Below are 17,342 nucleotides of genomic sequence, written 5' to 3' on the forward strand. Positions count from 1 at the left end.
CCCGGGTCCAGCAAGGACGCCCCAGGTCGGTCCCACACCTGTCCACCGTGTCCGTGTGAACCACGCTGCTGAGGGTCGCGGGGTAAAAAGTGTTCTTCTTCTAACTAGGCAGAAAGGTCCCACCGAGATTTGAACTCGGATCGCTGGATTCAGAGTCCAGAGTGCTCACCATTACACCATGGAACCCCTCAGGAGCCATGTGGCCTCCTTCGCCAGAGAACAGGATATGCTTCTTTACCTCCATACGTCGCACCTATAAACACAGGACAGTTCTTCTAAGGCCCTGAGGAGACTCCAATATGGTTGACTCCTGTGGGTGCTCATCCCTCTCGCTTTCTCTCTGCTCCTCTCCTTTGATCGACTCAGCTCACTCTCACCTCAGAAAATGAAGTGAAATCCACTTTAGGTTTTGTGCCAGGAAGGACCCCCTAGGTCCCTACCACCAACCGCATATTCTGTTTAGGTTAACCAGAGTGTCCCATCTGGAGGTAAAATTTCTGCAAATAAGAGTGTTATTTTCTTTTTCTTTGCCTTCACCCTTTTGCCGTAGCCCAGAGGGGGCAGACGGTTGTCAGGGTGGGAGGTGGGGTTCCTGGGTCCCTTAGTTTTCTCACAGCGCTGATCACACTCCTAAGCCGCCACCATCTCTTAGCTGTAACATATAAAGTTTGTCAGTGGTGGAGTGGGAATGGAGGCAGGTGAACTCTTCTTTTATTCTTCATATATTTCTGATTTGGAGATGGGTAAGGAACCAGAGATCAAATTGTCAACATCCGCTGGACCATGGAAAAAGCAAGAGAGTTCCAGGAAAACATCTATTTCTGCTTTATTGACTATGCCAAAGCCTTTGACTGTACGGATCACAATAAACTGTGGAAAATTCTGAAAGAGATGGGAATATCAGACCACCTAACCTGCCTCTTGAGAAATCTGTATGCAGGTCAGGAAGCAACAGTTAGAACTGGACATGGAACAACACACTGGTTCCAAATATGAAAAGGAGTACATCAAGGCTGTATATTGTCACCCTGCTTATTTAACTTCTATGCAGAGTACATCATGAAAAACGCTGGACTGGAAGAAACACAAGGTGGAATCAAGATTGCCGGGAGAAATATCAGTAACTTCAGATATGCAGATGACACAACCCTTATGGCAGAACGTGAAGAGGAGCTAAAAAGCCTCTAGATGAAAGTGAAAGAAGAGAAAAAAAGTTGGCTTAAAGCTCAACATTCAGAAAATGAAGATCATGGCATCTTGTCCCATCACTTCATCGGAAATAGATGGGGAAATGGTGGAAACTGTCAGATATTTGTGGGGGGGGGGGGCTCGAAAATCACTGCAGATGGAGACTGCAGCCATGAACTTAAAAGACACTTACTCCTTGGAAGAAAAGTTATGACCAACCTAGATAGTATATTCTAAAGCAGAGACATTACTTTGCTGACTAAGGTCCGTCTAGTCAAGGCTATGGTTTCTCCTGTGGTCATGTATGGATGTGAGAGTTGGACTGTGAAGAAGGCTGAGCACCGAAGAATTGATGCTTTTGAACTGTGGTGTTGGAGAAGACTGTTGAGAGTCCCTTGGACTGCAAGGAGATCCAACCAGTCCATTCTGAAGTAGATCAGCCCTGGGATTTCTTTGGAAGCAATGATGCTAAAGCTGAAGCTCCAGTACTTTGGACCCCTCATGTGAAGAGTTGACTCTGATGCTGGGAGGGATTGGGGGCAGGAGGAGAAGGGGACGACAGAGGATGAGATGGCTGGATGGCATCATGGACTCGATGGACATGAGTCTCAGTGAACTCCCGGAGACGGTGATGGACAGGGAGGCCTGGCCTGCTGTGATTCATGGGGTCACAAAGAGCCGGACACGACTGAGCGACTGAACTGAACTGAACTGAACTGAAGTTATTCTCACAACAAGTGTATATTTGTTAAATGTACAATGTGAGTAAAAATAACCATTTAAAGAAAACACTCAGACAAACGAGCTATACTCACTTAAAGAGAAGTCAATGTCTCTCAGTTGTGTTCAACTCATTGTGTCCCTAGGGACTGTAGGCTGCCAGGCTCCACTGTCCAAATTCTCCAGGTAAGAATTGAACCAGGGTGTCCTGCATTGTAGACGGATTCTTACCATCTGAACCCCAAGGGAAGCCCACTCTTGTGGAAACCGCCTGGTGGATGCAGGAAACCAAAGCCCAACCTCTGCCCCGGAGGCCTTTGCCAGGGTGGGCAAACTCATTCGTTGGGTGTAGGAGAGGAAACGGGAAGAGCCATCATGGGAGCAAGCCGGTGTTCAGCTGTCCTTGGATCTATTTCGGCTCAGGCCTGGAAGGTTCGAGGCCTAGAGGGCGGTTTCTCTGGGGGCGCTGGCATCTGTGGCGGGTAGGGGCAGGGAAGTGGCACCGTTTTTATGGCGGACAGAGCGCTCACCCAGGGAATGAGTGTCTACTCCATAGACAGTCCCAGTAAACTCTGTAATGCTGTCTCTGTGGCGCAATCGGTTAGCGCGTTCGGCTGTTAACCGAAAGGTTGGTGGTTCGAGCCCACCCAGGGACGCGGGGGGGGGGGGGTTCCCCTTTAGCCAACCTCCCTTTTGCGAAGAGGACACCGGAGAAGTGATGCGCCCAACGGACTTTCAGAGAAAGAGCACAGGAGTCAGGTGCAAAGGAACAGCGGCGAGGGCGCGTCCCGGGTGGATTGGAAGCGTCGGTCATTCCTGAGAGCACGGAGCGCTGATCGCCGGCGCCGAGAAGAGGACCACCGAGGCGCGGGTCCGCAGCCCGGGAGGGGCGGCTTCCACACCGCTGGGTTTCGGGGTCACCTGGGCCTCGGGCGCACCCACCGTCCCCGCCTCCTGCGGCTGCCGGGAGCCGGGGAGTCGGCGGGGGCGACCCCTGAACTCAGGGTGCGCAGCTGAGGATCTGAGGATTCTGCGTTGGGTGCGGGGCCCCGAAGGCCACCTGTGGGGGCCCGAGGGGCCTCACTTCAGGGCAGAGGGGGAACCCTAAAGCCGGGCCCTCGGGAGCCGCCTTCTCCGTGCCTGAGAGAGCCTGGGGCTCCAAGGTACCTCTTTGAGTCATAAGAGTTGGCAGTGTGGTTCGTGGTGGCGGGACCTCGGGATTTCATGGATACAGTGTTCAGGAATAGGGGTTGTCCCGTTTCCGTAGTGTAGTGGTTATCACGTTCGCCTCACACGCGAAAGGTCCCCGGTTCGAAACCGGGCGGAAACAGGCTTCCTCTTTCTTTTTCCCTCCCGGAGGTGTGCCTTCTCATTGGCAAAACCACCAGGCGCGAAAGGCACGGGGTGCGGCAGGGGACGCAGCTGGAGGAAGAGTTGGTGACCACCTGCAAGTCTCTTAATTCAGCGCTAGGAGATCTGGAGGTGGACGGATCCGCTCATCATCCGCCACTCATCACCGAGCCTGACGACAGAGAAAACCGAGGTTCACAAAGAGAGCAAGACCTGGGCTCGGCAGCACGCAGCGCTACGGCTAGACCAGGAGGGACCTAGTCCGCTACTTTGTGTCCTTGCCCCAGAGCAAAAGCGACGCCCAGGAAAGGAGAGGTGAAGGCCGATGAGCCGCGAGGGCAGGGCTGGGAGCCTTGCACAGCTGCACACAGCCCTGGGCCGCTTGGACATTGCCTTTCCAGCTTGCTGACTTTCCGAAGGGTCATCTTCCACTCGCCTTTCACCTGTAGAAGCCAAACAAGCCTATTTGCCTACAGCTCCCTGGCGGTCTAGTGGCTAGGATTCGGTGGTTTCACCGACGCGGCCGGGGTTCGATTCCCGGTCAGGGAAAACTTTCTTTCTTCCAGCGCCTGCACGCACACAAGTCTCTCTCTCCCCGCCCAGATCGGAACTGTACTTTGCTTAAAAGTCCAGTGCAGAACATTTCTGCACAGAGTTTCTAAATGCCGCTGAGTGCGGGCCTCAGGGTCCTGGACCTCAGGCTGGCTGTTGGAGCTGAGATGCCATGAAGAGCCTGGGCTGGCCAGCTCTGGCCTCCACTCTTTTCTCCTGGCATGGTAAACCCAGACTCTTATTTAACAGAATTTCCATTCAAAGAGAATGTGAGGCTTCCGTTTCAAAAATTCATTAAAATCCCAAACCAAAAAGCGTTTGTAAGATACCAAAAGTTTGCAGGAATACGAACATCCTATATTCTGTACCTAAGTGCCCAGTTAACACCACATTCTTTCTTTGGATAAGAGTTATGACATCACTTGATAGTAACGTCCGGATATCTCGGGATTGTTCCTTTTTTTTGGCGTCCCTCTCAAAGCTAACTTCTGTGGGACCTGTCTTCCAAGGCCAGCGAACAGCTTTACCGTCCGGAAGAGGGCCCTCTTGGCCCTTCAGGCACCTGGAATCCGCTCTCTGTAGGATGTAGAGAAGCTATATGTGTGTTAGTCGCTCAGTCCTTTTGGACTTTTTGCCATCCCTTGGGCCGATTACTCCAGGCAAGAATACTGGAGTAGGTTGCCATTGCCTTCTCCAGGGGAATCTCCCAGCCCAGGTCTTCTGTATGGAACCAGCAAGGACCAAAAGAAACACGACCACAATGCATTGGCCGGGAATCGAACCCGGGTCTCCCGCGTGGGAGGCGAGAATTCTACCACTGAACCACCAATGCCACTGAAGAGAAAGTGCTTGCAAGGGTAACCTAGATGGAGGTTTATTCAGGTCTTTCTCACGTGCAGGCCAGTCAGGCCCTGTGCCTGTAGGACCGTCTAGGCTTTCATCCTCCGCCCTCCGCGGCCGGGGCTGCCCTCTGCCCTCTGGCCTCCTGCGGGTTGCCTTGGCCGGCATTCAGGTGTGCTTTGGGTCCGTCGGAGTGGTGGAACCGCCTGGTGCTCGTGCTCACTGGCTGAGTCTTGTCCAACTCTTTGCGACCCCTCGGACTCTAGCCCACCAGGCTCCTCTGTCCATGGGATTTCCACGCTCCTTTGCTAGAAACCCATCGAGGCAGTGCAGCTGCCCCCTTGGCTCCTGCCTGGCTCCCCGTGCCCTGCAGGGAGCATAACGTGTTCTGTCAGGACACAGAGGGGAAGTAACCTTCCGTGTGGTTGGAGGATGGAGAACCAGATGGGAAATGCTGCAAAGAGAGGGGAATATTCTCAAAAGCTTCCCAGAACTGCTGTGTGGGTGCTGTTGGTTGGGTGGCTGCCCTAGGACAAGAATGCTTAGTCTTGTGTTCTGGCCTTGACCCAGTCCCAGGCCCAGTCTGATTTCAAGCACAGAGGCACCCTGCTTTCCCACATGTATGTGATTCAGCCTCTATCCAAAGCGGAGTTCTGAAGCACCTTTTCTATCTCAGTGAATAACAACCACGTGGGTCTTTTTTTTTTTTTTCCTTTCACTTTGTTTTGCTGAAATGTAACTCAGGAATATAAAAAAGGGTTAGCTTTAGAGAAATTAGTGCTCTCCATGCTACAAACAAGAATAAAATTCAAGTTGATAATAAGGATGACTCTCGAATACTTTTAACTCGCTAGAGAATTCTAATAGTTGATGTATAAGTACATAGAAAATGTTTGTCCTGTCATGCTCCCTGAGATGACTCTTGGTATACACCACACTACTTTAATAATTTTGGTCTAAAAACTACCTCATGGTTCCTTTCAGATTTATTATTTATAAAATTTAAAATTATGTGTCCCAGTAAATTAAATATACCATATAATATCTTTTAAATCAGGATTAAGTCTTTTGAGTTAAGAAATCATAGTGACTTAATTATTCCCCTTTCAATTTGGGGTCAACGTTTTTAGGTGTCATCTAATGCGTGATTCTAAGCAGCATTTACCAGACACGACTCAGCTCCAATCTCGATTTGAAGATATATCATTAACTATAAGTTCTTTGATATTAAATTTGTTCAATTAACATATAATCTTTGCCTGGAGAATTTCTAATTAAGTAGAAATAATAATGCCCCTATTTTTATAGGGCAGCTCTTGATTTTATAGGAGAGCTCTCCATTACCAGCTAAAGAGAATGTGTTGGTACGTTTAGGAGATATTCCTGAATGTAGCCATACATCACTTGAAGAAGAGTACAACACATGGACTCTCTAAGTTAAGACCTATTGCTTACCTAAAGTACTCCTTTATTAAAAAAAAAAAAATCCTGATTCTTAGTTACCTGCCTTCTAGATCTCAAGTCACCCATTTTCCCATGTGGTATGTAATTCTTTTTTTAGTCACTGCTGGGGTCCTTAGGTGCTTGCTGGCAGATGAACCTGAGAAGAACATGGCAGGTTGTTCTCCTGCTGTGATTCTTATTTGTGTGTGTGTGTGTGTGTGTGTGTGTGTGTGTGTATCTTATTTTTGATGCCTCCTGGTGTGAAGGGACCAAGGAGTGGGACCTTGACTTTACTCCTGATACAGCAGTTTTCCAGGAGAAGGGCCTGGTACCTGGTGAGCACCTAGTAAGTGCTTGCTGACTGAAGGACTCCTAAGGCACAGTTCCAGAAAACTGATGAAGAGGACAGAATGTGGGTAAGATCCACAGAGGTCTAGAGTATAAGGGACAGAAAGGCACAAACTCCAAAAGGGAGAGAAAAGGGCAGAGAGAAATGTCCTAGAACCTAGAGACATCTCGACTGAGTACGGAAATTCGGAAGAGCTCTTCTTTCATCACCAACTTCAACTGAGGAATCGGTGGAAGGGGAACCAGGAGCTCTAAGGATCCAGATTTGTACAAGATGTATTATAGGTGCAGGTTTCTGTAGCTTGCAACAATTTGTCTCAAATGAGATAATTTTTGCAGATGTAGCCCCATACTGTTGAGATATCATACAGAGAGAGTCTCGGGCTTGCAAATGCGCCCATATACCAGAGGGAGACCCCTCACTAGATTGTGTGCATCCAACCGAAGCCAAAATACAACTCATGAAGGGAAGAGGGTAAATGTCTGGGACCAGTGGGGTTGTTTTTTTTTTTTTTTTTTTTTTTTTAACTCCTGTAATCCATAAGCTGCTCTGCAAGAGGCTCTCCAGAGTCATTCTGGCTGGTCTTGTCTGGACTCAATGACTTGGTCACCACTGAAAACAGTTACAATTATTAGAATACTTTCCAATCAGCTTGGAAGCTTAGCTGCTGAATATGTGCAGTCTCTGGGAAATGTACACATTGTCTTTTTGTTGTACCTCCCGCTAAGTTGAGTCAGTAGGGCACAAATCCCTTTGTTGGAGTAACAGACAGGTGTATTGACAATTTCTTGTGATGGCAAGACCGTGAAGAAAAAGACTCTTTCCTTGAGTCGGCAAAATACATTGGAATATAAATTAGCACATCTCTTTAGGGAAAACTAAGAACATGAAGAGATGCCTTCAGTTTCTAGCAAAGGTGCAGTGACAGAAATCAGATTAACCCTCCTTCCAGATCTCACTCTCCACCTTTGTCCCACTCCCAAAGGCATAAAAAAGAGAAAAAAACCTGAAATACTGATTTCTAAGACACTGGAAATCAGGCAGCAAAGGATAGCTAGCCTTGAGAGGTGACAAACAAACAAGATGAGTCTTGTCATGGGCCCACCTTCCTGCTTTCAGTGAGTTCCCACGCTGGGCACCAAGAGGTGGATTTCAGGTCAATTTTTCATTTGACTCTGGAGATGAAGCTGAATATTGGTGGAGAGTAAGGCAGCTAGAGCTCACAGGACAAAGATCCAGTGATTCTTATTTGCAAAGCAGATGTAAAGAGCAAAGGTATGGATATCAAAGCTGAAAGGGGAGTTCGGGGAATTGGGAAATTAGGATTTACCTATATACACTATTGATGCTATGTATGAAAGCACCCTTATGGCAGAAAGTGAGGAAGAACTAAAGAGCCTCTTGATGAAAGTGAAAGAGGAGAGTGAAAATGTTGTTTTAAAGCTCAACATCCAGAAATCTAAGATCAGGGCATCCAGTCCCATTACTTCATGGCAAATAGATGGGGAAACAGTAGAAACCATGGCAGACTTCCTTTTTCTGAGCTCCAAAATCACTGCAGATGGTGACTGCAGCCATGATATTAAAAGATGCTTACTCATTGGAAGGAAAGTTATTACCAACCTAGACAGCATATTAAAAAGCAGAGATATTACTTTGCCAACAAAGGTCCGTCTAGTCAAGGCTCTGGTTTTTTCCAGTGGTCGTGTATGGATGTGAGAGTTGGATATAAAGAAAGTTGAGCACAGAAGAATTGATGCTTTTGAACTGTGGTGTTGGAGAAGACTCTTGAGAGTCCCCTCGATGGCAAGGAGATCCAAACAGCCCATCCTAAAGGAGATCAGTCCTGGGTGTTCATGGAAGGACGATGTTGAAACTGAATCTCCAATATTTTGCCCACCTCATGAGAAGAGCTGACTCATTTGAAAAGATCCTGATGCTGGGAAAGATTGAGGGCAGGAGAAGAAGGGGATGACAGAGGATGAGATGGTTGGATGGCATCACCGACTCAGTGGACACAGGTTTGGGTGGACTCCGGGAGTTGGTGATAGACAGGGGGGCCTGGCATGTTACGGTTCATGGGGTCGCAAAGAGTCAAACATGACTGAGCGACTGAACTGAGCTGAACTGGTACAATAAATGGCCAATGAGAACCTATTGTATGGCATAGGGAATTACTGGATGCTCTGTGGTTACCTAAATGAGAAGGAAATCCTAAAAAGAGGGGATATGTGTATGTATAGCCGATTCACTGTGCTATTAACACAACATCGGAATTAACACATCGTAAAGCAGCTATACTCAAATAAAACTTAATAATAAAAAAAGAAACATGAAGAAAGGTCCAGTGATGAGACAGTGGGAGAGAGAGAATGCTGGGATATGAAAGGGTCTCCCTCAAGTACTCAGCAGAGTAATGATCCGGGTATCCTTATGAAGAAAGTGCCTGAGGCCAAGGAAAGAACATTTTTAAAAGATCCTGGAACAACGCCTGGTGCTCACCACACAGGACAAGCAATTGTATGTAAGTGATCTCCCCACACAGACTGGACTACTTATAACTCATGGGCCATTGGGAAGAACATTCACAAAACTCTTGTGATGGACAGGGAGGCTTGGCTGTTAAAATGCTGCACTCAGTATGCCCGTAAAATTTGGAAAACTCAGCTCAGCAGCGGCCACAGGACTGGAAAAGGTCGGTTTCATTCCAGTCCCAAACAAAGGCAGTGCCAAAGAACGTTCCAACTACTACACAATTGCGCTCATCTCACATGTTAGCAAAGTAATGGTCAAAATTCTCACTGTGAGGCTTTCACAGTATGTAAACTGAGAACGTCCATATGTGCAAGCTGGATTCAGAAAAGGCAGAGGAACCAGAGATCAAATTGCCGACATCCGTTGATTCATAGTAAAAGCAAGAGGGTTCCAGAAAATATCTACTTCTGCTTTCTTGAGTACGCCAAAGACTTTGACTGTGTGGATCACAACAAACTGTGGAAAATTCTTCAAGAGATGGGAATACCAGACCACCTTACCTGCCTCCTGAGAAATCTGTATGCAGGTCAAGAATCAGACGTGAAAGAACGGACTGGTTCCAAATTGGGAAAGGAGTATGTCAAGACTGTGTGCTGTCACCCTGCTTATTTAACTTCTATGCAAAGTGCATCTTGTGAAATGCCTGGCTGGATGAAGCACAAGCTGGAATCTACATTTCTGCAAGAAATATCAATACCCTTATATATGCAGACGACACCAGGTTTATGGCAGAAAGCAAAGAGGAAGTAAAGAGCCTCTTGATGAAAGTGAAAAGTGGAAAAAGCTGGCTTAATATTCAACATCCAAAACACTAAGATCGTGGCATCTGATCCCATCACTTCATGGCAAATAGATGGGGAAACAATGGAAACAGTGAGAGACTTTATTTTCTTGGGCTCCAAAATCACTGTACATGGGGACCACCACCATGAAATTAAAAGACGCTTGCTCCTTGGAAGAAAAGCTATGACCAACCTAGACAGCATATTAAAAAGCAGAGATATTCCTTTGCAACACAGGTCAGTCTAATCAAAGCTATGGTTCTTCCAGTAATTGTGTATGGATGTGAGAGTTGGACTATAAAGGAAACTGAGTACCAAAGAACTGATGCTTTTAAACTGGTGTTGGAGAAGCCTCTTGAGAGCCCCTTGGACTGCAAGGAGATCCAACCAGTCCATCCTAAAGGAAATCAGCCCTGAATACTCATCAGAGGGACTAATGCTGAAGTTGGAGCTCCAATATTTTGGCCACCTGGTGGGAAGAGCTGACTCAGTGTAAAAGTCTCTGATGCTGGGAAAGATTGAAGGCAAGAGGAGGACTGGGTGGCTGAGGATGAGATGGTTGGATGGCATCACCGACTCAATACACATGCATTTGAACAAACTCCAGGGTTTGGTGAGAGACAGGGAAGCCTGATGTGTTGCTGTCCTTGGATCACTACTGAACTGAAGAAACTGGGGAACAGTTCCCTACAACCGGAAAGCTCCATAGGGCCTACAACCAGCCCATCTTTCTCTGCTCTGAGTCACCTTGTAGAACAAGCCACAGTCAGTGAATCCAAGGAGGGCACAGGACAAAGCTGACTGCAGGATACTTTGACCGCCTGATATCCCCTCACCTTTTCATCTGGGCCCTACATCGTCTCTACCTGTGACACCTATTATTCTCTGAAAACCAAGAAGTTCGTCCCTTGTGAAGACACTTCGCTTTCCCTCACCCCAGCACACCCGCGGGACAATCTGATTTGAGTCAGAGAACAAAAGGGAACGAATTCAACTCTAGACCGCGGTTTCCAGCCAAGGACACAATGGTGAAGAGGGTCAGGCTCTGCGGATTGAGCTGATCCAGGAGGAAAAGCAGCCGGTCCTCGAGCCGCTATCACGGGAGGCCCCGAATCAGGTCAAGATCAGGGAGTAGATGGACCCGCCCATCACCAGCTGAGAACCAAGTGGCCCCTGCTTCGCAAGTTAACAGGTTCAGAAAGAGAGCTTGACCTCTCACCACACCTGGATTCCAGGTCTTCCCTCACGACCTGCGGAGCCTACCTCGTCCAGTTCTTGGATGAGGCTGAACCTCTGATCCAGGGGTTGGGCGGCGTCGTTGCTCTTTGTCACACCTTCGGGGGCAGGGGATGGATCCGTCCCCTCCGCGCTCCACTCGCCGGCTCCGAAGCCCTGTGCCTACCATTTCTGCTGCAGGGAGCCGTGTGTCTGTGGTCCCTCGGGCGTCCCCTGTGCGTCCGCCCGGACGGGGACAGGACCACCTCACCCTCGTCCCGTCCACGTGGGACGTCAGCATGCCGGACGCGACAGAAAACGATGAATCCTCTCCTCTGTCTGGACGTGGGAGGTGAAAACTAGGACCTGCAGGGGTGGAAAGCAAGGCGAGATCTCGAGAAACGCCCTGATCTAAAGCCCTTTTCAAGTCCGCCTCTTTGGGAACTCAGGCCTCCAGCGCGCCCGAGGTGCTGTCGCGCTCACACTCTCGACCGCACTCGGAGTCCACGCGGAACCAGGAGGAGCCCTGCGGCCTGGGGGCCGGTGCGCATGCGGCCCGCGCCTGCCTCGGGGTCTGAGCCCCGGAACCTCAGACGCGAACGGAACGTCGCACTGAGGAAAGGAGGAAAGCCGCTGCTGGAGGAAAGGGCACATGCATTCCCCAAACTGAGAAGCTCTACTGCCGAAGGAAACCAGAGACAGACAGAAACACAGACAACCTTGCATTAAAACCTTTCAGCGAAAAGAAACTCTGCCTGCGGTGAGGTAAATACGAAGACCCTTGAAGACACCGGCTTTCTGAAAAACAAAACAAAACAAAACAAACAAAACAAAACAAAACGCCTTTACCTCTCTTAAATTCGCGCTCCACGACCTGTTGAACAGCAAATTATAAAAGGAAAACAAGAGGCGTTTCAGACATTGTCAAATGTGAAACAAAGCGGTCCTTCAAGAAGAATCTCAAGTTTGGAATGAAGACGGTCAGATCTGCGTGGACCGCGCCTGGCTCCTCTGCGGCTTTCTGCTGGGCCTGGGAGGCAAAGGAATTCAACCAATGACCCGAGCCTCAGTCTTTGTGGCGGTTCCTGCTAAACGTGAAAGCGTGATGCAAGTCTGGACTGAAACTAGAGGACTAGCATCAGCCACAGAGGCAGGAATCTGAGGATCCCCGGTGCTAGGCGGCGCCAGAGAAGCGCTGCTGTGAAAGGCCTGCGAGAGAGGAGCGCACGGGTCAGGCGGGGCAGAGGGGAGGGCGGGTCCTTTGTTTCCCGAGTGGGATTGGAAGCATCGAGCCAGGTCTCCCGCTGGTGCCATGAAAGGGACTCCAAGGCACTGGATCTGCCTCTGGAAGGGCTGTGTCCACCTTGACGGACGTGGGGCCACCTGGGGCTCAGAAGCACCTTACTCCCCACTCCCGAGGCTTCTGAGAACTGGGGAGTCAGGGAGGCGACCTCTGCTCTTGGGCGCAAAGCTGGCACACAGGGACCTCGCCCCGGGAGGCGAGGAACCCTAAATCAGGCCCTTTCAGGAACTGCAGATCCTTGCCTGACGGATTGCCTGTGTTTTCAGAGTCCTCTTCCTTTGAAAATTTGAAGGTCAGCTGTGTTCAAACATGCAGTTCTTGAATATGTCACTAGATACACGTGGTCGTGTGGTTTCCGTAGTGTAGTGGTTATCACGTTCGCCTAACACGCTGAAAGGTCCCCGGTTCAAAACCGGGCGGAAACAGTCACTTTCCTCCAAAGTTTTAGATTCATATTTTAAATACAAAATAGAGGTCTGCCGCGTGGAATGAGGCTTGCAGCTTCAGCTTCAGCATCAGTCCTCCCAAAGAATATTCAGGGTTGATTTCCTTTAGGACTGACTGGTTTCATCTCTCCTTGACCTGCATACACGTTTTTCTGGAGGCAGGTAAGATGGTCTGCTATTCCCACCTCTTGAAGAATTTTCCATATTTTGTTGTACTCCACACAGTCAAAGGCTTTAGTGGAGTCAATGAAGCAGAAATAGATGTCTCTGGAATTCTCTTGCTTTTTCTATGATGCAATGGAGGAAAAATGTAGGGAAAAAAGGAGGAAATGGATAGAACCAAATTAATTGGAGAAATATATGGAAAAGGTTAAATAGAGAGTGCTACAAACAAAGGAGGAAATTTCCTTGGTAAAAGGCGTTTACAGGGTGATGATGATGAGCCTACTCTTTCATGCATTCTAGGATTCCCAGTCAACCTGCTTTTCTCCAGAGATCTTCTCTGAGGATCAGAGACTACCTGGACATACGTCCTTGTGTGTGTGTGTGTGTGTGTGTGTGCACACAAGACACAGAGGAGTAGGGTAGTAGTGGAGTAATTCCCATAGGGGGCCCCGCAGAGTATGTACTTTTTTCATCACTCAGGGTGAATGAAGTTTTAATCCATATCGTTGCCATGTATCAGAAATTTGTTTCATTTCATTGAAGAGTAGTGTTTCTTGGAGTGACCATGTCACAATCATATCTATTCACTTTGTGCTGGACATTTGAATGGTTTTCAGTTTGGGGACTATTATGAACAAAGCTACTATAAGCAAGTCCCTTTTGTGGGCATATTCTTTTTATAAATTCCATTTAAAATTTTCTATTCTATTCTTTAGTATGTCTTTCCTGGTGGCTCAGATGGTAAAGCGTCTGTCTACAATTCGGGAGACCTGGGTTCGATCCATGGGTCGGGAAGATCCCTGGAGAAGAAATGGCAATCTACTCCAGTACTATTGCCTGGAAAATCCCATGGACAGAGGAGCCAGGTAGGCTAAGGTCCATGGGGACGCAAAGAGTCGGACACGACTGAGCAACTTCACTATCACTTCACTATTCTTTAATATACATTTATTTTGTGAATGGATGTTACATTCATCATGACAAAATTTATTGAAATGTTTAAAAATGTATTCAAATGTTACAAAAGACTGAAGTGCCAGCTTATCTTTGTTTCCTCCTAGAACATACTTAATATTGGCCACCTACTGTGCCAGCTGTGTTATTTGATTATCTCATTTAATCTACACAATAGCCTCCATACGTCCCACCTATAACCTCAGGACAGTTCTTCTAAGGCCCTGAGGAGACTCCAATATGGTTGACTCCTGTGGGTGCTCATCCCTCTCTCTTTCTCTCTGCTCCTCTCCTTTGATCGACTCAGCTCACTCTCACCTCAGAAAATGAAGTGAAATCCACTTTGGGTTTTGTGCCAGGGAGGAACCCCTAGGTCCCTACCACCAACCGCTTATTCTGTTTAGGTTAACCAGAGTGTCCCATCTGGAGGTAAAATTTCTGCAAATAAGAGTGTTATTTTCTTTTTCTTTGCCTTCACCCTTTTGCCGTAGCCCAGAGGGGGCAGACGGTTGTCAGGGTGGGAGGTGGGGTTTCCTGGGTCCCTTAGTTTTCTCACAGCACTGATCACACTCCTAAGCCGCCACCATCTCTTACCTGTAACATATAAAGTTTGTCAGTGGTGGAGTGGGAATGGAGTCAGGTGAACTCTTCTTTTATTCTTCATACATTTCTGATTTGGAGACGGGTAAGGAACCAGAGATCAAATTGTCAACATCTGCTGGACCATGGAAAAAGCAAGAGAGTTCCAGGAAAACATCTATTTCTGCTTTATTGACTATGCCAAAGCCTTTGACTGTACGGATCACAATAAACTGTGGAAAATTCTGAAAGAGATGGGGCTATCAGACCACCTAACCTGCCTCTTGAGAAATCTGTATGCAGGTCAGGAAGCAACAGTTAGAACTGGACATGGAACAACAGACTGGTACCAAATAGGAAAAGGAGTACATCAAGGCTGTATATTGTCACCCTGCTTATTTAACTTCTATGCAGAGTACATCATGAGAAATGCTGGACTGGAAGAAACACAAGGTGGAATCAAGATTGCTGGGAGAAATATCAATAACTTCAGATATGCAGATGACACTACCCTTATGGCAGAAAGTCAAGAGGAGCTAAGAAGCCTCTTGATGAAAGTAAAAGAGGAGAGTGAAAAAGTTGGCTTAAAGCTCAACATTCAGAAAATGAAGATCATGGCATCTGGTCCCATCACTTCATGGGAAATACATGGGGAAACGGTGGAAACGGTGGAAACAGTGTCAGATTTTTTTGGGGGGGGGGCTCCAAAATCACTGCAGATGGTGATTGCAGCCATGAAGTTAAAAGACACATACTTCTTGGAAGAAAAGTTATGACCAACCTAGATAGTATATTCAAAAGCAGAGACATTACTTTGCCGACTAAGGTCCATCTAGTCAAGGCTATGGTTTCTGCTGTGGTCGTGTATGGATGTGAGAGTTGGACTGTGAAGAAAGCTGAGCGGCGAAGAATTGATGCTTTAGAACTGTAGTGTTGGAGAAGACTCTTGAGAGTCCCTTGGACTGCAAGGAGATCCAACCAGTCCATTCTGAAGGAGATCAGCCCTAGGATTTCTTTGGAAGGAATGATGCTAAAGCTGAAGCTTCAGTACTTTGGCCACCTCATGTGAAGAGTTGACTCATTGGAAAAGACTCTGATGTTGGGAGGGATTGGGGGCAGGAGGAGAAGGGGACGACAGAGGATGAGATGGCTGGATGGCATCATGGACTCGATGGATGTGAGTCTGAGTGAACTCCGGGAGATGGTGATGAACAGGGAGGCCTGGCGAGCTGTGATTCATGAGGTCACAAAGAGTCGGACACGATTGAGCGACTGAACTGAACTGAACTGAACTGAAGTTATTCTCACAAGTGTATATTTGTTAAACTTTACAATGTGAGTAAAAATAACCATTTAAAGAAAACACTCAGACAAACGAGCTATACTCACTTACAGAGAAGTCAGTGTCTCTCAGTCGTGTTCAACTCTTTGTGTACCTAGAGACTGTAAGCTGCCAGGCTCCACTGTCCAAAGATTCTCCAGGTAGGAATACTGGAGTGGGTGACTATTCCCTTCTCCAGGGGATCTTCCAAAATCAAGGATTGAACCAGGGTGTCCTGCAAATAGACGGATTCTTACCAGCTGAACCCCACGGAAATCCCACTCTTGTGGAAACTGCCTGGTGGACACAGGAAACCGAAGCCCAATCTCGGCCCGGGAGGCCTTTGCCAGGGTGGGCAAACTCATTTCTTGGGTGTAGGAGAGGAAACGGGAAGAGCCATCATGGGAACAACCCGGTGTTCAGCTGTCCTTGGATCTATTTCGGTTCAGGCCAGGAAGGTTCGAGGCCTGGATGGCGGTTTCTCTGGGGGCGCTGGCATCTGTGGCGGGTAGGGGCAAGGAAGTGGCACCGTTTTACTGGTGGACAGAGCGCTCACCCGGGGAATGAGTGTCTACTCCACAGAGAGTCCCAATGAACCCTGGAATGTTGTCTCTGTGGCGCAATCGGTTAGCGCGTTCGGCTGTTAACCGAAAGGTTGGTGGTTCGAGCCCACCCAGGGACGGTGGGGGTGCCATTTTAGGCAACACCAAAGAGACTCCCTTTTGCCAGGAGGACACCGGAGAAGTGATGCGCCCAACGGACTTTCAGAGAAAGAGCACAGGAGTCAGGTGCAAAGGAACAGCGGCGAGGGCGCGTCCCGGGTGGATTGGAAGCGTCGGTCATTCCTGAGAGCACGGAGCGCTGATCGCCGGCGCCGAGAAGAGGACCACCGAGGCGCGGGTCCGCAGCCCGGGAGGGGCGGCTTCCACACCGCTGGGTTTCGGGGTCACCTGGGCCTCGGGCGCACCCACCGTCCCCGCCTCCTGCGGCTGCCGGGAGCCAGGGAGTCAGCGGGCGACCCCTGAACTCAGGGTGCGCAGCTGAGGATCTGAGGATTCTGCGTTGGGTGCGGGGCCCCGAAGGCCACCTGTGGGGCCGGAGGGCCTCACTTCAGGGCAGAGGGGAACCCTAAAGCAGGGCCCTCGGGAGCCTTCTCCGTGCCTGAGAGATCATGGGGCTCCAAGGTTCCTCTTTGAGTCATAAGAGTTGGTGGTGTGGTTCGTGGTGGCGGGACCTCGGGATTTCATGGATACAGTGTTCAGGAATAGGAGGTGTCCCGTTTCCGTAGTGTAGTGGTTATCACGTTCGCCTCACACGCGAAAGGTCCCCGGTTCGAAACCGGGCGGAAACAGGCTTCCTCTTTCTTTTTCTCCCCCGGAGATGTGCCTTCTCATTGGCAAAACCACCAGGCGCGAAAGGCACGGGGTGCGGCAGGGGACGCAGCTGGAGGAAGAGTTGGTGACCACCTGCAAGTCTCTTTATTCAGCGCTAGGAGATCTGGAGGTGGATGGATCCGCTCATCACCCGCCACTCATCACCGAGCCTGACGACAGAGAAAACCGAGGTTCACAAAGAGAGCAAGACCTGGGCTCGGCAGCAA

The 17,342-nt window shown here is 48.8% G+C and overlaps 7 non-coding genes across 7 annotated transcripts; 5 read left to right on the plus strand and 2 right to left on the minus strand.

Annotated features, from left to right (window-relative positions):
* Positions 1 to 114: 114 nt before the first annotated feature.
* TRNAQ-CUG (transfer RNA glutamine (anticodon CUG)) lies at positions 115 to 186 on the minus strand. Its single transcript has one exon. It is a non-coding gene; the product is annotated as a tRNA-Gln (tRNA).
* A 2,304-nt stretch (positions 187 to 2,490) lies between these two features.
* TRNAN-GUU (transfer RNA asparagine (anticodon GUU)) lies at positions 2,491 to 2,564 on the plus strand. Its single transcript has one exon. It is a non-coding gene; the product is annotated as a tRNA-Asn (tRNA).
* A 601-nt stretch (positions 2,565 to 3,165) lies between these two features.
* On the plus strand, positions 3,166 to 3,238 carry TRNAV-CAC (transfer RNA valine (anticodon CAC)). The gene has a single exon. It is a non-coding gene; the product is annotated as a tRNA-Val (tRNA).
* A 1,333-nt stretch (positions 3,239 to 4,571) lies between these two features.
* Positions 4,572 to 4,642, minus strand: TRNAG-CCC (transfer RNA glycine (anticodon CCC)). Its single transcript has one exon. It is a non-coding gene; the product is annotated as a tRNA-Gly (tRNA).
* A 7,986-nt stretch (positions 4,643 to 12,628) lies between these two features.
* TRNAV-AAC (transfer RNA valine (anticodon AAC)) lies at positions 12,629 to 12,702 on the plus strand. Its single transcript has one exon. It is a non-coding gene; the product is annotated as a tRNA-Val (tRNA).
* A 3,648-nt stretch (positions 12,703 to 16,350) lies between these two features.
* Positions 16,351 to 16,424, plus strand: TRNAN-GUU (transfer RNA asparagine (anticodon GUU)). Its single transcript has one exon. It is a non-coding gene; the product is annotated as a tRNA-Asn (tRNA).
* A 596-nt stretch (positions 16,425 to 17,020) lies between these two features.
* Positions 17,021 to 17,093, plus strand: TRNAV-CAC (transfer RNA valine (anticodon CAC)). Its single transcript has one exon. It is a non-coding gene; the product is annotated as a tRNA-Val (tRNA).
* The last annotated feature ends 249 nt before the right edge of the window (positions 17,094 to 17,342 follow it).

Source organism: Ovis aries, chromosome 1, assembly GCF_016772045.2.
Source record: "Ovis aries strain OAR_USU_Benz2616 breed Rambouillet chromosome 1, ARS-UI_Ramb_v3.0, whole genome shotgun sequence".
NCBI classification, from domain to species: domain Eukaryota; kingdom Metazoa; phylum Chordata; class Mammalia; order Artiodactyla; family Bovidae; genus Ovis; species Ovis aries.